This window comes from Canis lupus, chromosome 4 (assembly GCF_003254725.2).
Source record: "Canis lupus dingo isolate Sandy chromosome 4, ASM325472v2, whole genome shotgun sequence".
Classification (NCBI taxonomy): domain Eukaryota; kingdom Metazoa; phylum Chordata; class Mammalia; order Carnivora; family Canidae; genus Canis; species Canis lupus.
This window is the reverse complement of record NC_064246.1, coordinates 85773745-85787972: the sequence shown is the minus strand read 5'-3', so window position 1 is coordinate 85787972 and position 14228 is coordinate 85773745.

Here is a 14228-nt window from a genome sequence, read left to right as displayed (position 1 = left end):
AAACTATTGTTTAGTAGTTATAATTTTTATAACTATTTTATGTAATTTATAAATTCAATTACTTAATTTATAAATTTAAGAAATAACTGAAAAGGGCAGAAAGAGTGGATGAAGGGTTAGAAGAGTGAGATTTATATGCAAGAAATATTTTGTGAAAGCCTTGTCTCTTAAAAGGGGAAATGATTCTAAAGCAAATAAACCACCCATTACTATGTCTTAAAATTTCCATTAAAGTCAATGAATTAGCAAAGAAAAGAAATTGCCAAGGACATTAATTAAATATTAGAGAGTATTATAGTTAAAGATAAATACGCCATGCATTGAAGCAGATATGTATTATTGCTAGCAACATAACTCTGTAGTGCTGTTAAGAGCAAAAAAAAATTAATATATAAACACACTTTACTCATACAGGAAATTAATGGACCAAAAAGCTATCTTTTTTTTCTATTTAACTGAATTCACCATGAAATAATAGCTAATATTAAACTTGTTTATAAACATGGTACCACAAAGGAATAGAGAATGAACAATCCTCAGGGATCCCTGGGTGGCACAGAGGTTTGGACGCCTGCCTTTGGCCCATGGCGCGATCCTGGAGACCCGGGATTGAATCTCACGTCGGGCTCCTGGTGCATGGAGCCTGCTTCTCCCTCTGCCTGTGTCTCTGCCTCTCTCTCTCTCTCTCTCTGGGTGACTATCATAAATAAATAAAGAAAAAAAAATAAAAAAAAAAACAATCCTCAGATAAGTATGCATCAGAGCCATATGAAGGCCTGATATATGTACTAAAAAAATAATAATGATGCAGAATTAGCTAAACATTGCCTACTATGCCTTGAATATTTGGAGTAAGACTAGAGTTCTACAGTTTTGCATAAAGCCATATGTCTTATATTTGTATTTTTGTAATAATTTTATTTACATAAAAAATTGAAAGCTTCATTTGCTTTTTTTTATTTTTAAGCCTCATTTGCTTTTATTTCACGTCAAAAGAAACGCTTGCCTGCCAAAAAAGATTATCAGCGGTGTCACATAGTCAATTTTTAGTAAATTATCATGGCACTGAAGCTGTATGATTAAAACTGTGTCATTTAAGAAGAGACTTGTTGAAGCCCTAGGTAGGTTGAATTCTAAAACTATCTTCCTTTTATTTTGGCACAGATAGGATTATGCTGCCTTCACTTTATTTATTTTTTGTTAATATAATTCTGGCTATTTTGCTAAATTATATTTTCATGTTTTCAGAGGGACATATATTACAAAGAAACAAAAACAAAAAACCTAATACAATGTACTAGATATTTGCATATTCCAAAAGACTCAAAGGTAAAGGTAATACACTTCTGATGTTTAAGCACATACTACTCAGCTAAACTATAAACCTTCTTCCCTTAAAACTGATTCTTCACTTGAATGGATTCAACGCATTTGGAAATATCACATTAATTTTTTTATAATCTATTCTATGATCTACAAACTCACAGAACTTTGTTCAATGGAATGCCCATTTTTCCAAAATAATTTTCAGTAGCTAGAAAATTTAACAAAATGTTTATGCTGAAAATCTAGGTTACTAATATATATATGTTGATATGGGAGCAATGCTAAAAAATGAGAACATGTAAACATAGAAAAAGGGCCTTTGTTTATAAATTATCACAATTCTGACACTAATTTGAGTGAAAGTAATTTATTTTACGTTGTGTGATACCCTACAGTCTCAAGTTTTTCAAAAATCTGAAGACAATAGAGTCATTAAATGCACTTTTAAAATGCTTTGTAAGTGATTTTAAAGTTCACGGGAAAAACTATGAATGTTGAAGCCTAATCTGAGTGGGTGAAATCGTTCAGTTACACTGATTTATTCATTTTGGTTTTATATTAGTTTGCAGATAGTGCTGCACATACCAGCCTTCTTCTTCTTCAAAAAAAAAATCATTAACTTTCCAATTAAATGCTAAACATTTCATTAAGTTTCTATTTTTAAAGTTTTTATTTTAATTCCATTTAGTTAAATATAGTATAATATTAGATTCTAGTGTAGTGATTTATTCCATTTCTAAAGTCAGAGACAATGTTTGATCTTCACAAATTTCAATTTCTATTTCAACAATATTGCACTAAACATTAGCATTTCTAAATCAGACCAAAGTTATAAGTGAAATATTTTTCATTGAGGGTTTGTTTTACAGGTCTTTTTTTTTTTTTTATAATACTAGTGAGTATATTTTCTTGTTTTTTTTTTTTTTGTATTTGTTTTCTTTTTTTTTTTCTCTCTCTCTCTCTCTTTTATTTGTATGTTTGTGTCTTCTGCTCACGTTCTTTATTATAGTACATGTCCTATTGATTTGAAATGATTTCTATATTATAATTATTTTTTTAACTCACATTGGGGAGCTGGTTTTATCTTATTTCCGGGGTATAATTAAAAGATTTATATTTGTTTCAATAAAACCAATGTAGTTTAGGCTATTCCAAAACAGTAACTTCGAATCAAATCTGGGTATTTTCTTTTTTTTTTTTTTTTTTTTTTTATTTTTATTTATGATAGTCACAGAGAGAGAGAGAGAGGCAGAGACACAGGCAGAGGGAGAAGCAGGCTCCATGCACCGGGAGCCTGATGTGGGATTCGATCCCGGGTCTCCAGGATCGCGCCCTGGGCCAAAGGCAGGCGCTAAACCGCTGCACCACCCAGGGATCCCAAATCTGGGTATTTTCTTTTGTTGGCTGAGTGGTTAATAATATTTTTGTAAGTTACAGATATATAGCTGTTGTTTAATATGTGATTTTCAGACACTAGATATTAGTATATTTAATATATCCACAAATTGTGTCAATGTTTGGATATACTAATTTCATTCATTATGCCTTTTTATTGTGATTGTGTATACTGGGTATATAGTAAGCTTACGATGTATGGAAGTAATTTCATCACATTTATTCTCTAGAAAGATCCTTCGGATTATATAGTAGATAATAGATTAGACCAAACTGTAACTGAGGACCAAAAACAATCCTCAAGAAACTAGTAAAATAAACCCTAAGAAGGAAGATACCGAATTATGCAAGATACGGACAATGGAGAAAGAGAAACATAGTGAGATTTAAAGGCTAATAAAGAATAGGAAATAAACAGTAAATTTTTTTGGCTTTTGGGATGAGCGAGAGATAACAGTCAAAGATCAATACCAGTTTCTACCATGAGTCCATGAAATAAGGGCTCAAACAAGAGCAGGAACTATGGCAGACATAGATAAATTTTATATAAGCTTACCTAAGTGCTTTGACATAGCAGAAGACAGATTCTGGAACTTAAAAAGGAGATCTGAAGAGTAGATATAAATTAAGAATCTAAGACAAAGGATAAAGAGAACAAGGAAGAATTTTTAAGGTGAAAGGATTTATAAAAAGTATTGAGGGCCGATTAATGGTGCATACTAATTTATAATGAAAGCTCTGGCCCACTGACCATCCTTAGAAACAAAGTGGTTGGTTGTGATCTAGGGCCAATGTTTTATAGAAGAGTGAAAGCCAAATTTCTATGGCTTTAGAAGTGAATGTCAGATCAGAAAGTAAGGTAATGAGTACACAAAATTCTTACTAAAATGTCTGACAATGTATAATATCCATGATTTTCAATATCCCTAATGTAGGAAGGAAAAAGATTGACAATTTGTGTCAATTTTTTGGTACGTTTTTGCTGTGCTTCTGTGAATGAAAAAGAAGGCCCTGATAGAACTGCAAGGAAGACTCTTTTGATTTGAAGGAACACACAACAAAACAAAGACATTTTTTTGTTTCCCATAGTTCTCTAATAGAGACAATACATGACTGTGTGGTTCTAAACGACCACATGTTCTGACTGTCCAGTATGAACTGAGAGTTAAGTGAGTAACACAGCTGAGTCTGTGCACCGGTACCTCCTCCTCAGCTGCAGTGATACGTGAGCTTGGATTTCCTGAATCTTCAGAATCACATCCTAAAACTCAAGGAAGTTACATGAGCAAGGGGCACATACTACTGCTTTGTCTTCTCTTCCTCAACTTACACCTTTGGCTTGATTGGAATTCTTGTGACCTGAAGAAGAAAAATAGTAAGACTGGTCTGTAAAATATTTTTCTTTTCTTTTTTTTAAATTTTTTTCTTTTTTTCTTTTTTTTATGATAGTCAGAGAGAGAGAGAGAGAGAGGCAGAGACACAGGCAGAGGGAGAAGCAGGCTCCATGCACCGGGAGCCCGACGTGGGATTCGATCCTGGGTCTCCAGGATCACGCCCTGGGCCAAAGGCAGGCGCTAAACCGCTGCGCCACCCAGAGATCCCAAGATTTTTCATATAATCTGACACCTCCCTTATGTGGAAAGCAGGTATGAGTACAGTCCCACTGAAGGGTGTCTCTCATGGGAGATGATAAAGGAGAATCCTAACCAGGGGCAGAACTTTGAGAAGTCATCTGGGTGTTTAATTCTTCTGTAAAAGAAGGGAGGGAGCCTGCTTCTCCCTCTGCCTATGTCTCTCTGTCTCTCATGAATAAGTAAACAAAATCTTTAAAAATAAGAAAAAAATTAAGAAAAATTAAGAAAGACAGATGGTAGAGTTAAGTGTTTACATTTATTTGGTATCAGGCTTTGGAAGGAATAGGATTGGAAACTTTTAATATAAAGGAAATATTTGAATGACCTTTATGAATGGGCTCAATGTGGTGATATGTGTATCATGTGAAAGGTCACAAAAGGTCAAATTCTTCAGGAGAATTTTTTAATGATTACAGACAAAATGGTCTCTCCTGTGGATGTTAGGTAGATTTCTTCCCCTCACCCCTCTCCCCACCCCCACAGACGTTTGTTCAATGCTCTCATGAACAATGTTCAGTGTGACCATGGAGAGTGACAGAGGATAGTCGTGGGTTTAACATCTTGGGCCTCTCCTCACTAACACTGATTCGGCTGTGGCCATTGGTAAATGAACCTGCCAACTACAAGTATTAACACTAGCGACTCATTTCCTTTGGATCAACAACTCTGTGGGGGTTGATTACATTGAAATCTTCCAACAGGGAAAGAAAGGAATAAATTCTTGGGTTGGGATTAGTTGCCTGTCCTGATCCTACACTGCTGACCAAATTTCTATTTGTGATTTTTTTCCATCCTCTATTTCATACAGCATTGCTGTGGTCCAGGGAGCTCCTCCTAGAATAGAATGTTCACCGAATTCACTTTTTTTGCCGTGTCTTTCATAACCCCTACATATCAGATCTGATAGGATTTGTAGCTCCAAGACAAGCTATTTCCTATAGAAGACTAAGTTATGTGACAAAAAATCTTAGAGGGCCAATAAATACTAAATACACACATGAATGAAGGCTGGACCACAGATTGTCATATGACAATATCTAGGGTAAGCAGCCCCAGAGACAACACCAATCTTTGCAGCAATTGGCCCAGAAAGGTAAAAACTTGGAAAACAACTGCAAATGTCCATATGTTTTGCCCCCACTTCCAGATCAGGATGAACCAGAAAAAGACACGTGCAGCATCCAAACCAGTCACTTAAGACATGAGTCTTTTATCCAGCTTGCCTCGAGATTCACCCGTCAAGTAGACCACACCTGAAACCCTCCCTTTGTTTCATATAGAGCACTCCCCTTTCTTGTCTGGTTTTGAATCTCTGCAAACATACCACATGTGATGAAGTCTAAGTCTGTGACTACAGGGAGTTCTGAATAGTTTCTGCTTGTTCTTATTTAAACAGATTTTTTCCCCCTAGATGAAGCACTGAGACATGGTGTGCACTGCCTGTCACCATGGACCTAGCCTGTGACCAGACACTTTTCTCAGGGAGGTCTCTTGTACATCAATGTTAATGGCTTGATTACATCTACACTGGTAATACAAATGGAGAGAAGGGGACACCTTTAAATAAGAGTTACTCCTAAGAGGTTGCTTACTGGAAATGAATTAAAAATATTATTAATGATTTGTGTCAACGGATCTATGTCAGGTAGGGGATATAATGGGTAATAAATATTAAAGAGGGCATGTGATATAATGAGCACTGGGTGTTATATAAGACTGATAAATCCCTGACCTCTACCTCTGAAACCAATAATACATTACATGTTAGTTAACTGAATTTATTTATCTTTTTAATTTTTATTTTTATTAATTTTTATATTTTAATTAATTGAATTTAAATAAAATAAAATTTAAACTTGAGGAAAAAAAGGAATAAGGCTAGATTGAGAATTTACAAGAGACTTTAATGTTTACGGTGCTTATAGATGTTGACCAATGGGCCAGGGCTTAAATAAGGAGTATAGAAACTCTGAAAGGAGATTTAAGGGTCACCACTGTAACAGCTTGTAGTTGAAGATACGCGAGTAGGTCATGTCATCCAGATATTATCATCCAGAAAATGTGTGGATATAAAAAGAGCAAAGGTCTATGAGATAACCTGAAGATCAACGTATAAAACATGGATGGTAGAAAAGGATTGCATTAAATAAATGGAGAAAGAACATCCATGGAAGATGTCACTGAAATGAAGACATCTTTGAAAAAAGGAGAAGGTTGAAACTCTGTTAAATGCCACAGAAAGGATTAAGATAAGAATTCAGCAAGGAAATCACTGCTGATATTAGTGAGCTCGCGTTCATTGGCATGATGGGAATGCATGCCACATTCGAATGGTTGAGGATTGCCCGTGCCACCAGAAAGCAGAACCAGAAAATGGAACTTATTCTATAAAAAGGAGGGACAAAATTATAAAGATTGCACACCTCAAAGAGAATTTAAATTTAAGTAATTAACTTACGACTTACCAATAAAATGGTATATTATACAGTTTCAAAAAAACTCACACTGTATGAGTATTTATAATGTGGGGTTATGTTAAAATTTATCAATAAGGAAAAAGCAAACAGTCAGATATATATTTCCAACTTCAGAAGACCCAAATAGCTCTGTGATTCTGTTTATCAGAAATATTATTAAGTAGTATTCTCTGTGTGACAAGAAATTTTTTTTATATTCATGAGAATAATTTTTGCTTATTTTTGAAACTATGATGAACATGTACTAATTTTTAAAATAGTAATAAAATCAGCAACACAATGGGATGTTTAACAATGAGGAAGATATTTATAGTCTTTCTCCTGTTTTTAATAGCAAAATATATTCCTATTGAAGTTTATATGTAAGTTTTCATGTTGATGTGTTGGGACAGCTTTGCCAATCAAAACAGAATGCTGAATATTTGCCTCATCTGGGAAATTTCTTTCTCCTGCTGCCCTGGTGCATTCCCTACTCCAACCAGTGATAACCGTTTTTTTCATTCCTAACTTCTTAGATTAATTTTGTCTATTTTTTTCTACTTAATATAAATGGAATCATAGATTATATACTATTTTTGTCCACCTTCCTTAGCTCTATGTGATTCTTCTGACGTTCACTTATGCTATTGCATGTACATGTAGTCCATCTCTTTTTACTGATGAGCAATATCCCAATGTATGAAAATACCAAAATTTGAATATCCACTTTCCTACTGATGGAATATGGTTGGTTCCTAAGATCTATTTTTTTCTTTTTATTTAAGTTTTAATTTAAATTACAGTTAGTTAACATACAATGTAATATTAGTTTAAGGTGTACAATTTAATGATTCAAAACTTCCATACATGGCCTGGTGCTCATGGCAAGTGCCCTCCTTAATCCCCATCACCTATCTCACCCTTCCCCCACCCCCCTCCCCTCTGATAACCAACAGTTCTTTCTCTACAGTTAAGAGTTTGTTTCTTGGTTTGACTCTCTCTCTCCCTCTTTTTTACTTTGTCCATTTGTTTTTTCTCTTAAATTCCACATATGATTGAAATCCTATGGTACTTTGTCTGATTGACCTATTTCGTTTAGTGTGATACTCTCTAGCTCCACCCATGTCATTACAAATAGCTGGACTTCATTCTTTTCCATGGCCTAATATTTAGCTATTATGATTAAGGCTGCTATAAATAGTCTTATACAATAATTTTAGATAAAAACATTTTTCAAAGTTGGTATATAATGTTCGCTCCAATCAGTAATGAAAGGATTTCAGTTGAGCCCCACTTTTGCCAACATTTAGTATTGTCAGTTGTTTTGCTTTCAGGTGCTGTAGTGTTTTTAGTTTTTACTTCACTGAAAAATTAATAATGTTGACAAATTTTCATGTACTTATTGATTGTGTCTGTGTCTTCTTTTGTGGAGTATCTGTTCAAGTTTGTTCATTTAAGTGGCTTATTTGTATATCCTATTATGGATTTGTAGGAAAATTTAAAAATATATATACAATTAATTTTCTGGGTTGTATGAATTATGAATGTGTTTTCACTGTTTGTAATTTATGTTTCCTAATACTGACTTGTCATAAGCAGACACCTTTTATTCTGATGAACTACAAATAATAATTTTTCTTTTATGATTAAGTTCTATATAAAAAGTCTCATTTTACTCTAAACTGTGAAGATAGTTTTTCCTATAGAGGTTTTATGGTTCTAGCTTCTCCTATAATCCAATTTGGCCTTTATATATTATAAAAATTTTAACTTTATATTATTACCATAGTAATACTTTCAAATATTATATTTATTAATATTTATACTTGTTAGGCAGATGTCAAGGCTATTTACTTCTGCTTATGACCAAATAGCCATTCCAACACCATTTCTTAAGAAAAGATCTTTTATTTTCCCATTCAATTTTCTTGGTTTCATGGTCCAAAATCAACCGATCATATAAGGGCATTCTATTTCTGGAGTTTCAATACTCTTTCATTTTTCTATTTATTTCTTATATCAATATCACGCACTCTTGATTATTTCCTTCTTTTCATAATATAAATCCTCCAAATATGTTTTTTTTTTTTTTTTTTTTTTTTACTTTTTTTCGGGATTACTTTGGCTATTTTACATCCTTTGTTCTTTAATCAAGATTTAGAATAAAATAGTTTCAGGATTGGGGGGACAACCTTCTGACCTAGTGCTTGGGAATCCATTAAATCTATAAATAAATTTGAGGAGATGTGAAACCTTAATTAATACTATTGAATCTTTAGTATATGAACAAGTATCCTCGCATTAGATTGGGTCCTCTTTAAGTTACGCCTGAAGATTATTTTGTAGTTTTTGGTAGTTTGTACATGTTACAATAGATTTATTTCCAGGTACTGGTTACATTTGATGATATTTTTAAGTGCTATTGTATATGTAAACATAAATTATATATATATATATATATTTTTTTTTAAACATATATATGTATGTATGTATTGTAGATGTAATTAATGGAATAATGTCAGGTTATTGTTAAAATAAAAACAAACAGACCAGCCTTGAAAATCTCTTGGGTGAACAAAACAAGTTCAGTCATACAAGCAAAATCTAATTCAGCTCATTTTGCATGACTAACTTCACCAGGGTCACTTCTTGTTTATGTCTCTGGAAATAATAAGCAGAACTTGAACTATTTCCCAAGGCTGATGAGATAACTACTATAAAATCCCTATCATTTAACAAAATTCTAATATGTCAACTAGTCGGTCACTGTGAAGAGTAAACAGTCACTGCTTTCTCACTACATAGCTGCTTTATAATAATCTTCTCCATATTTCGGTTTGAGCGCTCCTGGTTTGCAAACTGTCTGTTTCCGTGCACTCAATAAACTTTCACTAATTACTACTTCAGTGATTTATTGGTTTTACTTCTGTTATTGCTGCACTTCTGGCTGGAATCACAATGGTTTGAGATATATGTGTGTGTATTATGTATTTGGTAGAATGTATATGAAATATACATGTATTATTTAGATTATACACAAGATTTGCTGACAGATACACCTACACCTACAGAAAGCCACATAAAAAATAAAGTCTCCAGGGAAAACAGGTAAGTAAAAAAGAGTTTCCTTGAGGAATAAGGAAAATACTTCAGACAAGAAGAGGCCTGGAAAGAGACCAAACTCTTACACGTCTCTGTCAAAGGGAATCCAAGTGTTCTTAGTTTAGCAGGCTGTTCATTTTTTTTTTAAGTTCCTTTTCTGTGTAAAATATTTCACTGGATTTTTGTATTAACCTACAACACAGGGCTTTGGTCTGTAACCATGTCTGATAAACATGATCTGACATCCAGAGCTTAATCCTGACAGGATTTGATTTATAGCAACTGTCTTTTCTACCTGATGAGCATCCATTTTGCTCGAGCCAAGACAACTTAGTAGACATTGGGGTCAGCAAAATCTTCCACTCATTGTTCTTTCTCTCCCTTACATTCTTCCCTCTCCTCTTATTTTTAAACTATGAAATACAACGAACAATATGTTCCTACTTAGAGAAAATGACAAAGAAAACATCTTCCTATTTCCACTTGTTTATACATATAGCATGAATTATTTCTGCAATAGAGATTGTATATGTATTTATTTATATTGTCTTTAATCTTTCCTTTCTTGGTGATAATTCTATATATAATGAAACTGTAAGTTAACATTCATGGTTTATTTTTTCAGATACATCCCAATATCTGGTATTTAAAATAACCAAAAATGTTGCAACAGTAATAAAATATATATAGTAATAGAATATATATAAAAGTAATAGAATATATACACACATATACATATATGTATTTATATACATATATGCATATTTATATATACATATGTGTGTGTATATATAACATTCAATTAATTTTTATTAATCAGAAGATTTTACATAAGGATGAGGGTACATTTATGAAGAAACATTATGTATCCTTAATTTTAAGATAAGAATTTTAAAATTCTTTTCTAAAGTGAAGAATGTCTTCAGTACTTTCAAGAAAGTAGCATGAGGAAAAAGTATTGTCTAAATAAAATATATTTTGAGAATTTGGTCTAATGAATAGATTGGGAAGCAACTAAAGGTAAGGAAGTATTTCAAAATTCAAACATGAGGGACACCTGGGTGGCTCAGTGGTTGAGTGTCTGCCTTTGGCTCAGGGCATGATCCCACGATCCAGGATCAAGTCCTACATCGGGTTCCTTGAGAGGAGCCTGGATCTCCCTCTACCTGTGTCTCTGCCTCTCTCTCTCTCTTTCTCTCTCTGTCTCTCATGAATAAATAAATAAATCTTTAAAAAAATAAAATTCAAATATAAGATGGTGAAAAAAATTTTTTAAATCTAGTTACTTTATAAACATCTTCAGAAAATGAAGGTTATTGCATTAACAAATCATGCTGCAATAATAGGTACGGAGAAGATTTCTTCAGCAGTGAAATATACATGGTAGTAGATGTTCAAAAAATATCATATTTGGAACAAACATCAGATAAATATCTGAGATATGCTTTCAAAAAGGTTAGAATATATAGACAAAAATAGGAAATGTGGAAGATTAGTGAAGTATATCTAGTGAAAGACTGGTAGGAATTCCCAGAAGACAACTCAGAGAAAATGTAAGTGTATCATGATGATAATGCTATGACTATCAAGGGTCTTATATGCAAAGCATATGGATTTCCGGAATAAAAGCCATACAGGAAAAAAAAAAAAAAAAAAAAAAAAAGATCTACTCTAGAGTATACTCTTAGGAAATGAAGAAAATAGAGATAAGAATAGTCATCAAAACCTTCCAGAAAGGGGAAAACACCATGTATATTTGGGCACTAGATTTTCATCAAATGTCTCAATGCTAGCAGTGGTGGCCTGAAAAGGAAGTAAAAACTAATGCTGCGAAAATTCTGAGAGGAAAAGGGAAATATGAAATCCATAACCCAGCTAACTCATTCATTACAAAGGTAAAGTAAAAATATTTCAAGCATTTAAGATCTCAGCAATTTTCCCTCCAATATCCCCTTTCTAAGGACGTTGCTAGATGATGTGTGTTCCACCAAAACCAAACCCAAATAAAGGCAGTTCCAGATGGGTGGGTGGGTGTAATGTCAGGGATCAGAAGTGGGCTGAGTCCAGAATAGAATGGATAGATGCAGGATTCCAGGAGGGATTTCTCCAAGAGGAAAAAGTTGAAGTGTCTGGTAAAATAATGCCTTTGAGAAAAAATTGGTGATCAGTAAATAGGAACAAAACAATGCAAAACAATGAAATTCTTAATGCTAAAGAAGGCAACGTGTGTGGGGAAACTTAATCATTGCACATGTTCATCTGTGAGTAATTACCTATTACACTAAAACACATTGACTTAGTCAAAAATTGATTTACTTCTCTCTTAGGATAAGATTTATATGATGTGTGAGGTGAGGCTAGAGAACCAGGAGAAGGAGCAAAAGTATTTTTCTTCCATAGTTATGTTAAAGGATAATATGTAAAAATTCAAAATAAAGATAAGTATGTGACCTTATTGCTTAGAGTATGGAAATAAAACCAGAAGAAGTAAAGGCAGTTGGAAGCTGCTTATCGCAGGATATTACGATCAAGAGTGTCAAAGAACAGGAGGAGATCATGATGGAATAATTAGCATTTTACACTATATAATGTTGTACTTAGGTGGATATACAAAGGTTTAAAGAAAACAAAAGGAAGATATTATAGATTTGTAATATATGCAGTGAACATTGCACATGGACAAAATATTTTTTTAATAAGGGAAAATGAAAGAATGAGACAGGCATACATGCCAACAAAGTATTTCTTTCTTTTTTTTTTTTTTTTCCAAATTAGCATATGTTTTCATTTGAAATGACAGCAAGATTTAGAGCCATACCTGAAGCAACGTTGTCTATTCCTGGAGCCATCTCTGTTCTGAAGAGTCTGCGTACCCTCCTTACTGGACATCCATTCTCCAGTAGCTATGCTCACAGCTCTGCCTCCATGTTCTAGGTCTATGATGCACATTCTATGAAGAACTCGTGTGTCCTCTGACGTATCTTGTAGATGAGCTTTCCTCTTTCTTTGTAAACTACTCTTACGTAGTTCACAATGTTTTGAACGACTTTAATCTAAGTCATTTTAATTTGCAAGAGAACTGAAGGTCCTTCATCTCCTCGTCTTCCCAGAAGGAGGAGGGTCATTTCAGGGCTGTTGCTCACTCTTTTTCTTTCTAGCCCAACCCCAGATGGTGGGGAATATCCTCTTACCTCATATTTCTCATGCATCCTTTTACAACTTGTCTTTCAGCATTTCTTCTGAAAGAATAAACTATTAACACCGAGACAATAATCAGATTAAATCTGATGCAAAACGTGTTAATCACACCCTTTCTCCTACAGTAATCTTTGCTATTTTCTTGGGGAATCAGGTTTTTTTTTCTTTTTCTTCTTTTATCAATAGTTATTTGATACATTTTATATGTATCAATGAAAGCATTTAATTATTGATTTTTTTTTAAGACCAAGTACATCTCCCTTTCTGGCTAATTTAGTTTCTGACACTACTAAGCCATGTGAGGAGTTTCAAATCAGGCTCATAAAATAAAATACTTTTTCATCTGATTTTTATTTAGGACCTACAGATCCTTTGTTACACAATATACTGGTGGCATTAGAAGGATTTACAGTAATAGGAGAAATCAATTTTAATTACTTTCCTTCTAGATTCATTCCAACAGAATGTCTAACAATAGCCATCAAGAATTATGCTTGCTCACTTTTATTTGATATTCTATGTTTATTCACTTAGCAAATTCCCCTAGATATGTCAGTTTCCTCCAAATTACATTGGTAGTATGTTCCCTTTTAACTTGCCTCGAGTTTTTCACCTCTTCATGTAAAACACACATAGGGAACTGTATCACATCAAATTATTGCCATTCCCCTCTATCATCCTACCCCTTTTTTTGTTTAACTGAATACTGTCTTAGGCTTTATGATTTATAAATCTAAAAGACAATTCTGTTCCTGCCAACTGTTAGTACAATGGGTTGAATTACTAAAATAGATTGCTTGAATCACAGATGTTAATTTTGCAAAATTAAAATTGCCTTGCAAAGTAAAATTGCAAATTTTTACTAATGATCTATAGGTCTGTGCAAAATGCAAAGCACCGACAAAATATGGTTTTCCCTGAGAAGTGTGCAACCTCTGAGAGCTCCCAAACTTCTCTCTCTCTCTCTCTGTTTCTTTTTCTGCATCAAGACACATTTTTACTTTGGAATAATGGTAATATGTGCAGAACACCAATCAAAAAGGTATATTTTAATGTTCAAACATCTGTATTTTGTACTCATTAAGCAGGTTATTTGACTACCCCTTTCCTCTCCAGC